The 17,431-nt window shown below is 46.5% G+C and overlaps 1 long non-coding RNA gene across 1 annotated transcript; it reads right to left on the bottom strand.

Moving 5' to 3' along the window:
• Positions 1-1,634: 1,634 nt before the first annotated feature.
• On the bottom strand, positions 1,635-16,406 carry LOC135051344 (uncharacterized). Its single transcript, XR_010242195.1, has 3 exons — positions 16,338-16,406; positions 3,093-3,149; positions 1,635-1,690 (listed from the first exon to the last, which is right to left on the bottom strand). It is a non-coding gene; the product is annotated as an uncharacterized LOC135051344 (long non-coding RNA).
• Between the last annotated feature and the right edge of the window lie 1,025 nt (positions 16,407-17,431).

Genomic DNA, 17,431 nt, shown 5'->3' with positions numbered 1-17,431 from the left:
GGTAGTGGGTGACATGGTCAGGGTGACAGGGAGATAGAGGGTGACAGTGGGTGACATGGTTATGTGACCCTATGGTGAATGTTGGAGGGATAGTGGGGTAAGATGTATAGTTAAACACTATATAAATATATCTGTGTATAATACATTATATTTGTGAATCAGTTTTTATATATATATATATATATATATATGTATAGAAAATTGGGTTGTAGGTATCTGGGGTGATTGGAGATTTGTGCTGACAGTTTCATGCAGGGGTATTGAGCTGTACTGTGGTATACTGGGCACGAGACCATGGATGACTTTTTTTGCACACCACCCTAAATGCACGAGACGGTCTCTGTTGAGGGGAGCCACGAGCGGTGAGCGGGAAAAACTGGGGCGCACGAGGACTTACTAGCGCTATAAAAAGGGGGAGAGCAGCGCTGGTGGGTTGTTCTGTGGGAGCCGCTGAGGAGACAACTTCTCTCCCCTCTCTGCGCCGCACTGAAAAGAGCTGTGCTGTAAACACAGCGGTGCTGGAGAGGGAGGAAGGGATCTACCTCTGACACGGCCCCCTGAAGAGTCTCCCTCCCACTACTGACTGACCGGTAGAATAGAAGAGGCGCGACTGCCTGACGGGACGGCACTTGCTTCGGAGCCTCTGATTGGGAAAGCGTCAGAAGGATATCCGGAGGCGCGGCTCTCAGAACCAGGCGGCGCCAGCACGGACCTCACTGGCCAAGACGCACCCCGCAGGAGGAGCGCGGGTGGTGCTATTCAAAGGAGAGGCGGCTCCAGCGCGGACATCTCTGGACGGGACGCACCCCGCAGGAGGAGCGCGGGCGGCGCTATTCAAGTGAGAGGCGGTGCCAGGCTGGAAACAGGAGGAGGGGAGCAGGAGGCGCTAACACTAGCTGAGGCGGCGCCAGCTCCCATCATCTGGCCTGAACAGAATCTATGAGAAGGAGGGCTAGAGGTGCGATTACCCTAAGAGGAGGGGCCGGCATCAGCTGTGAAGGACTAGAAGACAGCCATAATTGCTATTCCCGCATCTGCAGAGAAAGCAAGTATATTTGCAATCTAAAACGCCCCAAGGCCAGCATTGGTACTCAGCCTCCTAGCTAAACACTAGAGCGGGGGAGTGCTGAGGAACTGAATTCATGGACAGCATCCTACACTTTAACAATAGCCTCCTAGCTAAGTATGAGAGCGGGGTAGTGCTGCATTAAAGAAACAGTATAAAGTACAAGCTGCAAGTAATACAAGCCTCCTAGCTAATCTAAAGAGCGGGGGAGTGCTGAGAGAACAGGACAGAGATTTGTTTCCAAATCACCTGTTCAGAGGACAGAGGGCGGAGCTACGCCAACCGCTGATTGGTCACAAGCTGGAGCTGTGACTGAAGACATCTAAGGTCTGTCAATTTATCACTGCACTGCAGCCACACTCATTCATTTAGAACATTCACTCAGTTAATGGGAGGCTATTGAGGAACTGACATTTATAAGTGATCACTACCCTCCATGAGAGACTTACTATGACTATGCTTATTGTTTAACCTATAATAGGAGGGACTGGCTAAGTTAAAGGTCTATACACACGGAATAATTTAAGGAGAGAAAGTGCTAGGTTAGTTACTATTCCTCACTACTTACCAATATGGATGGAGGAATCTTGTAAACAACAACAGTGGGGGAGCATACTATTATTCCTAAAAGGGAAAGGAAGGCAAGGATGATTCAGTTGGTAAATTAATTATACCTATGCAAGACTGCTATTAAGGCACAGAACAGTCTATTAACTTTCTGAACTTTTTAAACTGTCCATTCAAGTAAGTGTAACTTAAGGGAACAGTGACTTCTAGTGAGGATTCAATGTAACTGTAAAATATACAAGCAGGAGAATAGCAACAATTTCTGATACAGTATTCAGTGAAAGGATACAAGTACTGTTCAGGGAAGGAGACTTTGGATACATATAGATGGCACAGGACAACATCATATCTTAATGGAAACAGTGATATGCCTATATTTTCCAGGATTTCTTCAGGAGTAAACTAATATATATATGTATATATATATATATATATATATAACACACGGGGGGGGGGGGGGGGGGGATAAAGCGACCAATGGTGTCTTAAAATATTTCAATAAAAGTGGATATAAAAGAAATATAAAAATATGTACTATATCTATAAAAGAATAACTAACCAGATCTATAAAAAGTTAATTTATTAATACATTAAAACAGACAGTGATTAAACAGCTTGACTAAAAATTGAGCAGCAAAAATTCTTAAAAAGTGGGATAAAAGCAACAGACACAATGCAAAATAATACCAGTTAAAAATGTATGTTAAGATATGTAAAACAATTTTAACTTAACTTGGTATGAGGTCACTGCCCACTTTTTAAGAATTTTTGCTGCTCAAATTTTAGTCAAGCTGTTTAATCACTGTCTGTTTTAATGTATTAATAAATTAACTTTTTATAGATCTGGTTAGTTATTCTTTTATAGATATAGTACATATTTTTATATTTCTTTTAGATCCACTTTTATTGAAATATTTTAAGACACCATTGGTCGCTTTATCCCCCCCCCCCCCCCCCCCCCCCCCGTGTGTTATTAATCCTTTGCTACAGGGAACCACCATCCCTGTGTTTTTTGGGGGACAGCTGACGCCCTGTATTAACCTATAGGGAGTGTTATTTATTTTGACTACATGTGGATATTTTATTACTGGAGTTGTACACAAGTGGCGCAATAATCTCCCCCTTTTATCTATATATATATATATATATATATATATATAAATTCAGAAGTTTAACTGACTCTAAAACAACCTTGGGTAAATAAGTCATATATATGCATATATATATCATTAAGGACATTCGGGACTAAAGGGGAAGGATCTATTATTGGGTATAGTAAATGCTGTGAATATTGTGAAATGTCTATATTCATATTGTCATTTAGAAGTACAATGTCTTTATGCCGAATTATTTAACTGTTGTATACTTAACAAAAAAGTGCTGTATATGATATAAAGAAAAGTGTTTAAAAGTAAATAACCATATATACGTTCAACATTGTATACTGTCTAATACTTACCTAGTGTTGGGAGGAAATTGAGAGGGTCAACGGGAAGTAGGGATAAGTATTGTCAATCTGTGGGGGAAACAGGACAAAAGTATTAAGGGTTATCCTAAACTAATCCCTTTTCTATAGCACAGTACGCATAGAACAAAAGTTTGGGTGGAGGCACCACAAGTAATATTAGAAAAACATCCTCCAGTGTTATAGAAAACGGGTTACAGTTAGGGTGACAGGGAGATAGAGGGTGACAGGGAGACATTGGGTGACAGGAAGATAGCGGGTGACATGGTTAGGGTGACAGGGTGATAGTGGGTCATGGAGGTAGTGGGTGACATGGTCAGGGTGACAGGGAGATAGTGGGTGACATAGTGGGTGATGGAGGTAGTGGGTGACAGGGTACACTACAGCCAGGCTCCTCAAACAACCCCCCCATCCCATCACAGGGGGCATCCCAGCAGCACAGATAGCCTACTACCCCCACAAGTCACAGGGGATGCCTCACACTACTCAGGCAGATTCCCCTCCCCCGCAGTCACAGAAGATGACTCCTTCTCAGCAGCATAGGCAGCCCCCTCTCCTTCCCCCTTCCAGGGTATGCATCCCAGCGGCACAGGCACAGCCGATCTCCTCCCTGTCCCTTTCCCCGCTCACCTCTCAGAAGGTCCGCATATATCGGCATAGTGGCTCGGGACGACTCTGGGAAAGGGGGACCTCAGGGAAATTTCTCTGCAGCTACTTGTCTGGCCCTCCTCTACCACGGTGCATGGGAACGGGCTTCGGAATGGACTGGAGGGCTGGCGGGCAGGCAGGTGGGGACGGCTCTTACATATGGTAAGAAAAAAAAACCAAGATGACAGGGTGGACACCTGTGCCTTGATGTCTCCCCCAAAGCTGCCACTGCACAATCACATCTTTCTTATTGACAGGGGCGTGCTTTCACATGGGATGAAAGCACGCCCCTGTCAAAGAGGCACTTCTATTAGTGCCGCTTTCATTGATTTTTTTAATGGGCTTTTACTGCCCGATGTTAGGCCCCGCCCCCGCTTCCGCTCCTTTAATATTGACAGTGGGAGGCGGGGCCTCCAAAACACTATTTAAACTTTTTTTCAAAGCTAAATATGATTAAAATAATATAGAGGCTAAAACAGATACTTATGACACAGCATACATGTCATAAGTATCTTCTTTGTATTATTTTAATCATGAATTACAGGGGAGGCACTGCAGTATATATACATACAGTATATATATATATATATATATATATACTGTACATATATCACATAAATACATACAATTCTGCATACATACTGCACATAACATATAATACAACCATAAATACACATACAGACATACCCAGGGCTTTGAAGAGCTGACTGGTTGACACAACACCACTGAGTTAAGTCGATAGAGCTCCTCTATTGTTTATTTTTAACCAGTTTTATTGCGCACACATATTCCACAGCGCTTTACAGGTAATATTTGGCCATTCACATCAGTCCCTGCCCCAGTGTAGCTTACAATCTATATTCCCTACCACATGTACCACATGTACACACACACTTACACACCAGGGTTAATTTTGTTTGGAGCCAGTATATTTTTGCATTGTGGGAGGAAACCCACGCAAGTACGGGGAGAATATACAAACTCCCCACAGGTAGGGCCATGGTGGGAATCAAACCCATGACCTCAGTACTCTGAGGCAGTAATGCCAGTGCCAGATTAAGGTCCACATGGGCCTGGAGCTGACATTTATGAAGGGCCTATTGTGTGCCGCCACAGGGGATGTGACCATTGCCATGGGGGTGTGACTAGATATGTGGTGGTGTCATCTGCACAGGGTTGCCATGGAGTGTGACTAACGCCTACCTCGAAAAACCTAAGTCTCATTCCTCTGGTTGTAGGACCAGAGCCGGCCCTAACCAATATGATGCCCTAAGCAAGATTTTGGCTGGTGCCCCCTAGCACCACCGCTGGTTCTGCCTCTGACCTTGCACCTCTTTCCCAGCATCATCACCCCTCACCCATTGCAGTCCTTATTTTGGTGTTTGTACCCCCTATATTTTAAATAGGAACAGTTGCACATTTGGCGCACAGCCCAAAAAGGTGTGTGTTTTTGCTGGCAAGGGGCATGGCCACACAATAGTAACCCCAATTCCAATTACGCCACACAATACTGCAACTTTATTCACATTTGATCATGCGATAGTGTCCATAATTCATATTACATCCCACAGTGGTATTACTTTACCTTAGAAACATTACTCCTCACAGTAGAGCCCCTTATTCACATTACATCACACTGAATTGCTCCTTATTCACATTACACCACACCATATTGCTCTTTATTCATATTAGACGACACAGTAGTGCCCTTTCTATATGCAACGCCACATAGTAGAGCACCTTATACACATAATGCCACACAGTAATGCCCCTTACACATATGAGACACATTATTAATGTCCTTATAAACATAATGCGCCTTACACATTATGACAACCTTTATTAATGCCCTTTTACACATAATGTCGCTTACATATATGCCGCACATTATTAATGCCCTTATACACATAATGACACACATAGTGCCCCCTACACATTTGCTGCACATTAGTGCCCTTATACACATAATGACACACATAGTGCCCCTTACACATTATTAATGCATTTTTACATTACACACACAATGCTCCTTACACATATTCCGAACACTACTGCACAACCAACCCATTCACATGCACACTGCCACTAACACTGTGACCTCTGGCTCTGCTTGGATACAGATGTGTCCTCATAAATCTTGCCTCAATGCTAATGTCAGGCACCTTTTTTTTACGAAAATGCATCTTATTTGCATTGCTATGTGGCTAGGATGCACAAGCAGATTCTGCTGATTAAAATGATATGCAGCATGGCTATATATTGTGTGAGACTGTGGCTGTATCTGCATAAGAAATGCTACACACAGAATATAGGCATGCCGCATATCATTGTATTAAGCAGAAGCTGCTGATGCCCCTAGGCATATCAAATGCCCTAGGCAATTGCCTAGTTTGCCTATGCCTATGGCCGGCTCTGTGTAGGACACAGACTCCCCATCCCTGAATAGCGACAGCCAGCATGTTGTCACTGATTATTTATTATTATTATTATTATCCTTTATTTATATGGCGCCACAAGGGATCTGCAGCACCCAATTAGAGAGTACATAAACAAATACGCAAAATAAGAAAACAGTGACTTTCAGTTGAAGACAATATAGGACAAGTACAGGGTAAATAATCATGGCTGCATCAGCAGATGACACTGAAATAAGTATCAGGGTGGCAGAAAACCAAGGGATTTGGTGCCATCGAAGGGAGTATGAAGTAGAAGATAGGTTAAGTAAGAGAAGGATAAGCACATGCGGGAAGAGGGCCCTGCTCCTGAGAGCTTACTTTCTAAGGCGAAGGGCAGACAGACAGGGGTGACATAGATGGGGTAGACCAATCATGGGACAGAGGATTAGGATGAGATTTGGCTGGGTTTGGTAAAGAAGTGGGTCTTGAGAGCCCATTTGAAGTTTTGTAGAGAAGTGGAGAGTCTGAGGGGAAGAGGTAGAGAATTTCAGAGAAAGGGAACAGCATGTGCAAAATCTTGGAGGTAGGAGTAGGAGGAGGTAATCAGCAGGCAGGAGAGGTAGTGTGCATTATACTAAGCTTTAATTCCTACATATTATACACAGATACCTCTCCACCTACAGAGCTCACTACGTAACACATGTATCACACAAATACTGGGCGCTTGTTTACAGAGCTCACAATCTTACACACATATCTCAGATACTGGGGTCGATTCAATTCACCGACAGTTGAATAGCGCCGGGAATTATCTCCCGACGCTATTCAATTCAGCTCAAGTTAAGTCGGCGAAGGCCCGTTCTCCCGGACTTAACAGGTTGATTTGTCGGGAGAACAGGCATTCTCCAACTTAAATCCCCGCCGCAATACTGATTCTCGACAGAATCAGCCTCGCGCCGGCCGCGCGGCAGCACTTTTGTCGGATTTCAACTCTCATCCCCTGGGGGTGAGAGAAGAATTCCCGATAATTAAGTGTCACTTGGCGCTGTATTGAATAGCACCGGGAGCTAATTCCCGGCGCTATTCAATTGTCGGTGAATTGAATCGACCCCATTGAGCCTTCAACATCCCCAGAGCTTACAATCGAATACTGAACATGTCATAACACATACCTAGTTCTAGCACCCCGGATTTACAATCTAACACATGTGCCATAGACCTTCTAAACTCTTGTCTATCAGTTCACAATCTAACAGCAGCATAATCCAAGGTCTCACTGATACTTGTACTGTATCTTGGTTTAAGAGCTGACAATCAAATGTCGCTCTCTCCCCACCTTGTTATTCCATTACACAGGTACTGTCAGAGAAATCTCACTTACAATTTACCACCTAGTACTGTATGTATCACACATGACCAAAATCATATAACATGATGCAAAATTCAAATGTAAGGGGTATCTTCATTATCACAAAATTTTCATAATTTTATCAAATTGTAATTTTTTTTTCACGAAACCTCATTCATCAAAGCTGTAACAGAAGGAGATATGACTAATATCTCCTTTGTTACAGCCTGCTTCAATAATCTCTACACTCCCTTTACTATAGTATGGGGATGTAGAAATTAGTACATTCATCAAACTACGAAGAAGCATTTTCTTCAGAGTTTGATAGTGAAACTGTTTTCCATCCAGAAACGGTTGTGGCATGGAGGGTCGACCACACTTAGGTCGACCACTATTGGTCTACAGTAACTAGGTCGACAGGTCAACATGAGTTTTTTTTTTTGCGTGTCATTTTCTCCATACAGTGACCGGGAACCCCAATTAGTGCACCGTGTCCCCTCGCATGGCTCACAAGCTTCAGGAATTCCCAATTCCCAACATAGTCCAGGTGGATCGTTAAGAATGAAAAAGTTCAAAAAAAGAAAAACAATTTGAAAAACTCACATTGACCTTTTGACCTAGAGACCCTGTCGACATAGTTACTGTCGACCAATAGTGGTCGACCTAGAGACTAGATACCCCTGAGACGGCGTTCAGTTTCACGAAGGAGCACAAGCTGCTGGCAGCCGGCAGCTTGTGTGTCCCACTGCTGTGCTCTAGTATCAGCCTCCCCCTTCCCTCCCGCTATATTCCCGCCAGTCCTAGCTATCTCCCTGCCCCGGCGTTGTACAGCCTCTTCCACTTCGGCTTCCCTCCCTTCCTGCCGGCGCCAGTCTCAGCTGTCCTGCAGGTCCGTCCTCCACCTTCTAAAATATTATCTGTAGTTAGGAGCAGCGGGGAAGGGGGAAGGGGGTGGAGGGAGTCTGTCCGTACAGCTACAGCCCAGCTTCAGTGTCTGCAGCTAGGAGGAAGTCCTTATGGACACCTAAGCTACAAGGGGAAAAATATAACTTTTACGAAAAACAGCTTAAAAAAATAGCAGATTTTCAGAAGTGATATTTTTATTCCAGAGGCATGATGAATACTGAAAAAAATGTGAAATGAGAGGGTGAGAATTGAAAATGAAAAATTTTAATTTCACAATTTTTTTATGATGACTATGCCCCATAGTGTACAGGTTACTTGCCCGCAGAGCTTGCAATCGCAGAGATTGCCCTCTCACCTGGGAGGGGCAGGGAGTTGAGACGGGGGCCCCCCATAGCAGCGGCTCCGTGTTCTCCTGAAACTCTTCTTTGCTGCCGCAGCAGGCCTGAGACGTCAGAGCTCCTTCCCACTGAACCAGGGCTGGGACTTTTAGTTTGACTGCAGAGCTCAGGCTCTCGCCTGATAAGAAGCAGCCCTGTCACAATCACGCAGGCCGCCTTCATGGAACCGAGGGTAACCACAGCTCAACTGCCCCTGGCACACTGGTGGTGTGGCATCACACTTCATGATGTTGCACAGCACGAAGGAGGAGCCGGGAAACTGTGAGGCGCAGGGAGGGCTTATGAAGCCTTCTACTGCACCACCAATTTTAACAGTGTTGCCAGCATTTCAAGAACCTGTGGGGGGTCAGTTTTCGGCTGGATGGCAGGGGGAGAGATCAGCTGCGGTGCTAATGAACGGGACCTCAAGTGGCTACTGGCGGCAGGGGATAAAGCTCCATCCATTCCATTGTTAATTCAGCCCTGGCTGGCACCCTGTACATACTGTATGGGGAGCTGTGCTGCGAGCATCAATGTACGCGGACACATCTGTATATAGAACAGTAATGCATACATACACATAGTATACAGTCAGCATACCGGCGTTCGGGATGTCAGCAATTGGAATGCTGATGTCAGATTCCCAACATTGGTCGGAATGCTGGTGACAGGATCCCGACATGGCGGCGCTTCAATCCCAACTGCCGGCTCCCCGAACGTAGGTATGGCAAGGCTCTTTAGTGTCAGGCCACGGGAGGTGGTGGTGGGGGGGGAATTTAGGTTTAGGCTGCGGGGGGAGAGTTAGGCTGCAGGGAGGGGATGTTAGGCACCATCGGGGAGGGTTAGGCTGCGGGGGTAGATGTTTGGAGGGTTAGCTTTAGGCTACGCCGCGGGCAGGTGGTAGGGGTTAGGTTTAGGCAACACCGGGGAGGGTTAGGGTCAGGCTGTCGGAAGGGAGGGTTGGGGGGGAGTAGATGAGGGTTAGTATACTTACCTTACAGGTGTCAGGTAGGGATGCCGCTGTCGGTATTCTGACTGCTGGCATCCCAAACGCCAGGATACCGGTACCATCCCCGCATGCATATATAGCATATAGTATATATATATATATATATATATATATATATATTTCTCTAACGTCCTAGTGGATGCTGGGAACTCTGTAAGGACCATGGGGAATAGCGGGCTCCGAAGGAGGCTGGGCACTCTAGAAAGATCTTAGACTACCTGGTGTGCACTGGCTCCTCCCACTATGACCCTCCTCCAAGCCTCAGTTAGATTTCGTGCCCGGCCGAGGTTGGATGCACACTAGGGGCTCTCCTGAGCTCTTAGAAAGTTATAGTCTTAGAATTTGTTCTTTTCAGTGAGACCTGCTGGCAACAGGCTCACTGCAGCGAGGGACTAAGGGGAGAAGAAGCGAACTCGCCTGCTTGCAGCCGGATTGGGCTTCTTAGGCTACTGGACACCATTAGCTCCAGAGGGATCGACCGCAGGCCCAGCCTTGATGTTCGGTCCCGGAGCCGCGCCGCCGTCCCCCTTACAGAGCCAGAAGCAAGAAGATGGTCCGGAAAATCGGCGGCATGAAGACTCAGTCTTCACCAAGGTAGCGCACAGCACTGCAGCTGTGCGCCATTGCTCCTCTCACACACTTCATACTCCGGTCACTGAGGGTGCAGGGCGCTGGGGGGGGGGCGCCCTGAGGCAGCAATAAAAACACCTTGGCTGGCAAAAATACCTCAATATATAGCCCCAGGGGCTATATATGAGGTAAATACCCCTGCCAGAAGTCCATAAAAAACGGGAGAATAGGCCGCGAAAAAGGGGCGGAGCCTATCTCCTCAGCACACTGGCACCATTTTCCCTCACAGCTCCGTTGGAGGGAAGCTCCCTGGCTCTAACCTGCAGTCTACAAGGGTTAAAAAAAGAGAGAGGGGGCACTAAATTTAGGCGCAGTATACATTATATATATATAGATATAAAGCTATAGGGGACATAACTCAGTTAGTCCCTGCAGTATATAGCGCTCTGGTGTGTGCTGGCATACTCTCACTCTGTCCCCCCAAAGGGCTTTTGTGGGTCCTGTCCTCGTTTAGAGCATTCCCTGTGTGTCTGCGGTGTGTCGGTACGGCTGTGTCGACATGTCGAATGAGGAGGCTTATATGGTGACGGAACAGAGGCCGATATATGTGATGTCGCCCCCTGTGGGGCCGACACCAGAGTGGATAGAGAGGTAAAAGGTATTAACCGACAGTGTCAACTCCTTACATAAAAGGGTGGATGACGTAACAGCTGTGGGACAGCCGGCTTCGCAGCCCGCGCCTGCCCAGGCGTCTCAAAGGCCATCAGGGGCTCAAAAACGCCCGCTCTCTCAGATGGCAGACACAGATGTCGACACGGAGTCTGACTCCAGTGTCGACAAGGTGGAGACATATACACAATCCAATCCGTGACTTGATCCCGGCAATAAAAAATGTGTTATACATTTCTGACTTTAACCTCTATAAATGGGTTTTAGGTTTGGGGAGAAAAAACAGGCAGTGTTTTGTTCCCCCATCAGATGAATAAATGAAGTGTGTGAAAAGCGTGGGTTCCCCCGTTAAGAAACTGGTAATTTATAAAAAGTTACTGATGGCGTACCCTTTCCCGCCAGGAGGATAAGTTACGCTGGGAGATATCCCCTAGGGTGGATAAGGCGCTCACACGTTTGTCAAAAAAGGTGGCACTGCCGTCTTAGGATACGGCCACTTTAATAGGTACCTGTTGATAAAAAACAGGAGGCTATCCTGAAGTCTGTATTTACACACTCAGGTACTAGACTGAGACCTGCAGATAGTGCTGCTGCAGCGTGGTTGGTGACCCTGTCAAACAGGGATAATAGTTGGCAAACATAAAAACATATTAAAGACGTTGTCTTATATATGGGGGATGCACAGAGGGATATTTTGCCGGCTGGCATCCAAAATAAATGTAATGTCCATTCTGTCAGGAGGGTATTAGAGACCTGTCACTGGACAGGTGATGCTGACTTAAAAAAGCGCATAGAGAGCCTTATAAGGGTGAGGAATTATTTGGGGATGGTCTCTGGGACCTCGTATCCACAGCAACTGCTGGGAAGAAATAATTTTACCTCAGGTTTCCTCACAGAAAAAGGTACAGTCCTTTCGGCTTCAGAAAAGCAAGCGGGTCAAATGGCGCTTCCTTTCTGTACAGAGACAAGGGTAGAGGGAAAAAGCTGCACCAGTCAGCCTGTTCCCAGAATCAAGATTCTTCCCCCGCCTCCTGTGAGTACACACCATGACGCGGGTGCTCCACAGGTGTAGCCAGGTACGGTGGGGGGCCGCCTCAAAAATTTCAGCAATTAGTGGGCTCGCTCACAGGTGGATCCCTGTTTCTTCCAAGTAGTATTTCAGGGGTACAAGCTGGAATTAGAGATGTCTCCCCCCAGCCGTTTCCTAAAATATGCCTTGCTGACAACTCCCTCAGGCAGGGAGGCTGTGCTAGAGGCAATTAATAAGCGGTATTCCCAGCAGGTAATACTCAAGGTGCCCCTACTTCAACAAGGACGGGGTTACTATTCCACACGGGTTGGGGTACCGAAACCGCAGGGTTCGGTGTGACCCATTTTATATTTAAAATCCTTGAACATAAAAAAATTCAAGTTCAAGATGGAATCGCTCAGGGCGGTTATTGCAAGCCTGGACGAGGGGGATTACATGGTATCCCGGGACATCAAGGATGCTTACCTGCATGTCCCCATTTACCATCCTCGCCAGGAGTACCTCAGATTTGTGGTACAGGATTACCATTACCAAGTCCAGACACTGCCGTTTGGACTGTACATGGCACCGAGGGTGTTTTATCAAGGTAATGGCCGAAATGATGATACTCCTTCAAAAAAAGGGAGTTGTAATTATCCCGTAATTGGACAATCTCGTTATAAGGGCGAGGTCCAAGGAGCAGTTGGTAGTCGGGGTAGCACTATTTTGGAAAGTGCTACAACAGCATAGGTGGATTCTAAACAGTCCAAAGTCACAGCTGGTTCCTATGACACGTCTACTGTTCCTGGGGATGGTTCTGGACATAAACCAGAAATAGTGTTTCTCCCGGAGGAGAAAGCCAAGGAGTTGTCATCTCTAGTCAGAGACCTCCTGAAACCAAAATAGGTAGCGGTGCATCATTGCACGCGAGTCCTGGGAAAAATGGTAGCTTCTTACGAAGCAATCCCATTAGGCAGGTTCCATACAAGAACTTTTCAGAGGGACCTGTTGGACAAGTGGTCCGGATCGCATCTTCCGATGCATAGGCTGATAACCCTGTCTCCAAGGACCAGGGTATCTCTACTGTGGTGGCTGCAGAGTGCCCATCTTCAAGAGGGCCGCAGGTTCGGCATACAGGACTAGGTCCTAGTGACCATGGATTCCAGCCTTTGAGGCTGGGGGGCAGTCACATAGGGAAGAAACTTCCAGGGACTTTGGTCAAGTCAGGTTATTTCCCTACACATAAATATTCTGGATCTGAGGGCCATTTACAATGCCCTGAGGCCAGCAAGGCCTCTGCTTCAAAACCAGCCGGTACTGATCCAATCAGACAACATCACGGCAGTCGCCCATGTAATCAACAGGGCGGCACAAAAAGCAGGATGGCGATGGCAGAAGCCACAAGGATTCTCCGATGAGCGGAAAATCATGTGTTAGCACTGTCAGCAGTGTTCATTCCCGGAGTGGACAACTGGGAAGCAGATCTTCTCAACAGACACGACCTCCACCCGGGAGAATGGGGACTTCCTCCAGAAGTCTTCCAATAGGATTGTACACCATTGGGAAAGGCCACAGGTGGACATGATGGCGTCCCGCCTTAACAAAAAGCTATAAAAGATATTGCTCCAGGTCAAGGGACCCTCAGGCGATAGCTATGGATGCTCTGGTAACACCGTGGGTGTACCAGTCGGTTTAGGTGTTCTCCCCTCTGCCTCTCATACCAAAGGTACTGAGAATAATAAGAAGGCGAGGAGTAAGAACGATACTCGTGGATGGCCAAGAAGAGCTTGGTACCCAGAACTTCAAGAATTTATATCAGAGGACCCATGGCCTCTGCCACTCAGTCAGGACCTGCGGCAGCAGGGGCCCTGTCTGTTCCAAGACTTACCGCGGCTGCGTTTGACGGCATGGCGGTTGAACGCCGGATCCTGAAGGAAAAGGGTATTCCGGAGGAAGTAATTCCTACGCTTACTAAAGCCAGGAAAGAGGTTACAGCAACTCATTATCACCACATATGGCGAAAATATGTTGCATGGTGTGAGGCCGAAAGGGCCCCAACAGAGGAATTTCAACTAGGTCGATTTCTGCATTTCCTGCAAGCAGGAGTGACTATGGGCCTTAAATTGGGTTCCATTAAGGTACAGATCTCGGCTCTGTCGATTTTCTTTCAAAAAAGAACTAGCTTCAGTACCTGAAGTTCAGACATTTATAAAAGGAGTGCTGCATAGTCAGCCCCCGTTTGTGCCTCCTGTGGCACCTTGGGATCTCAACGTGGTGTTGAGTTTTCTTAAAATCACATTGGTTTGAACCACTAAAAACCGTGGATCTGAAATATCTCACATGGAAGGTGGTTATGTTATTGGCCTTGGCTTCTGCCAGGCGAGTATCAGAATTGGCGGCTTTGTCTTGTAAAAGCCCTTATTTGATTTTCCATATGGATAGGGCAGAATTGAGGACTCGTCCCCAGTTTCTCCCTAAGGTGGTGTCAGCGTTTCACCTGAACCAGCCTATTGTGGTGCCTGCGGCTACTAAGGATTTGGAGGACTCCAAGTTGCTAGACGTTGTCAGGGCCCTGAAAATATATGTTTCCAGGACGGCTGGAGTCAGAAAATCTGACTCGCTGTTTATCCTATATGCACCCAACAAGCTGGGTGCTCCTGCTTCTAAGCAGACTATTGCTCGTTGGATTTGTAGTACAATTCAGCTTGCACATACTGTGGCAGGCCTGCCACAGCCAAAATCTGTCAATGCCCATTCCACAAGGAAGGTGGGCTCATCTTGGGCGGCTGCCCGAGGGGTCTCGGCTTTACAACTTTGCCGAGCAGCTACTTGGTCAGGGGCAAACACGTTTGCAAAATTCTACAAATTTGATACCCTGGCTGAGGAGGACCTGGAGTTCTCTCATTCGGTGCTGCAGAGTCATCCGCACTCTCCCGCCCGTTTGGGAGCTTTGGTATAATCCCCATGGTCCTTACGGAGTTCCCAGCATCCACTAGGACGTTAGAGAAAATAAGAATTTACTCACCGGTAATTCTATTTCTCGTAGTCCGTAGTGGATGCTGGGCGCCCATCCCAAGTGCGGTTTATCTGCATTACTTGTACATAGGCCCTCATTCCGAGTTGTTCGCTCTGTATTTTTCATCGCATCGCAGTGAAAATCCGCTTAGTACGCATGCGCAATGTTCGCACTGCGACTGCGCCAAGTAACTTTACTATGAAGATAGTATTTTTACTCACGGCTTTTTCTTCGCTCCGGCGATCGTAATGTGATTGACAGGAAATGGGTGTTACTGGGCGGAAACACGGCGTTTCAGGGGCGTGTGGCTGAAAACGCTACCGTTTCCGGAAAAAACGCAGGAGTGGCCGGAGAAACGGTGGGAGTGCCTGGGCGAACACTGGGTGTGTTTGTGACGTCAACCAGGAACGACAAGCACTGAAATGATCGCACAGGCAGAGTAAGTCTGGAGCTACTCTGAAACTGCTAAGTAGTTAGTAAACGCAATATTGCGAATACATCGGTCGCAATTTTAAGAAGCTAAGATTCACTCCCAGTAGGCGGAGGCTTAGCGTGTGTAACTCTGCTAAATTCGCCTTGCGACCGATCAACTCGGAATGAGGGCCATAGTTATTGTTAACTAAATCGGGTTATTGTTGAGCCATCTGTTGAGAGGCTCTATTGTTTCATACTGTTAACTGTGTTTCATATCACGAGTTGTACGGTGTGATTGGTGTGGCTGGTATGAGTCTTACCCGGGATTCAAAATCCTTCCTTATTGTGTACGCTCGTCCGGGCACGGTACCTAACTGAGGCTTGGAGGAGGGTCATAGTGGGAGGAGCCAGTGCACACCAGGTAGTCTAAGATCTTTCTAGAGTGCCCAGCCTCCTTCGGAGCCCGCTATTCCCCATGGTCCTTACGGAGTTCCCAGCATCCACTACGGACTACGAGAAATAGAATTACCGGTGAGTAAATTCTTATTATAAAATAGCGTACACATATTTATACATAAAGCACACACATAGAATACACATACATAATATACATATATATGCAGAGTACATACTGTATGCAAAGTATAGAGAAATCTGTACACATACTGCAATAGAGCACGGAGGGTGTTACAGGAGGGCCCATCCAGGGGATAGAGATGGAATTTGTAGGTTTTGGTGAGGGGGGATCACGTGTATAAAAGTAATTATCCTGTACAGTACTATACACATGTATATGTATGTGTGTGTGTGTGTGTGTGTGTGTGTGTGTGTGTGTGTGTGTGTGTGTGTGTGTGTGACACACTGACAGGTGACTAACCATCTTTCCTGTGTTGAGCTCCTGCAATATCATTCTTCAGCCTGCTGCTTGTGTAGTGGTTGGTGTGTGGGGGTGGAGGGTGTCTGTGCTCTGATTGGCTGAGTGTCTGTGAGTGATGTGTCACTCAGCCACTAGGAGCACAGCAGACACTGATGAGGAGTTCCTGCACTGATCAGGAATCTCCTCAGCGTTACAGCAGGGCAGAGCAGGGTGCGGCACAGCCTCAGCAGCTGAAATAGTGAGTATACAGCTTGTCAGTCACCAGCCCGACCATGTCTTGGCCACGCCCCTGATAGTGGGAGGAGTTACAGAGCAGGGGCCCATAAATGGTCAGAAGTGTGATTACAATAGGGTGCGCTTTAAAACACAGTGTGCAGCCAGACTAAAATATCCTAATTGAAGGATTCCCCAAAACCTTCACCAAACATCAAAACACAAATACAAGATAGGATAAACTTATCTGGCGCTACTGGGAGGTTAAAGATCCATGCGGATGTTCTTCAGTGTAAATATACCATGAGGATTTGTATCCACCCAAAAGTAAAGCAAAATTGCATATAGTGAAGTACAATTTTTAATATTTTAGGTTAATAACAATTAAAACAGATGACGTAACAAAGCTCCACACACAACTACACAAATTAAATGAAAGCCTCAATGACTGTGATTGAATGAAATTACCAGAAGCCAAGAACTGACAAATCAGTTCAGTATCAGCATGTGTGTAGTGGGTCCCGGGTTCCCACGGATGTTGTATCACCGCTGAATCAGCTGACCTGGACTTCACCTCGTCACTGTCACGTCGGCTGCCAGATATAGATGTCCCCGCTCCAACGCGTTTCCACCTCTCAAGCTGAGGTCTTTTTCAAGGAGAATCCGGGCTGTGTGTGTGGAGAAGGGTCCTTAGATATTTAAACACAGTCCTGTCCAATCCCCGTCCTCCAACTCCAGCTGATAATCATATGGTAATCTACTACAAGTCCCATAATGCATTACTCTGAGATAATGTATGTTCCTATAGAAACGTAACGTCACTTCCGGTCCGTTAAAAAGAAAAAACCTGTGTCTACTACATATATTTCTTACAATCAGTT

The sequence above is a fragment of the Pseudophryne corroboree genome, chromosome 2 (assembly GCF_028390025.1).
Source record: "Pseudophryne corroboree isolate aPseCor3 chromosome 2, aPseCor3.hap2, whole genome shotgun sequence".
Classification (NCBI taxonomy): domain Eukaryota; kingdom Metazoa; phylum Chordata; class Amphibia; order Anura; family Myobatrachidae; genus Pseudophryne; species Pseudophryne corroboree.
This window is presented reverse-complemented; position numbering and strand designations above follow the sequence as displayed.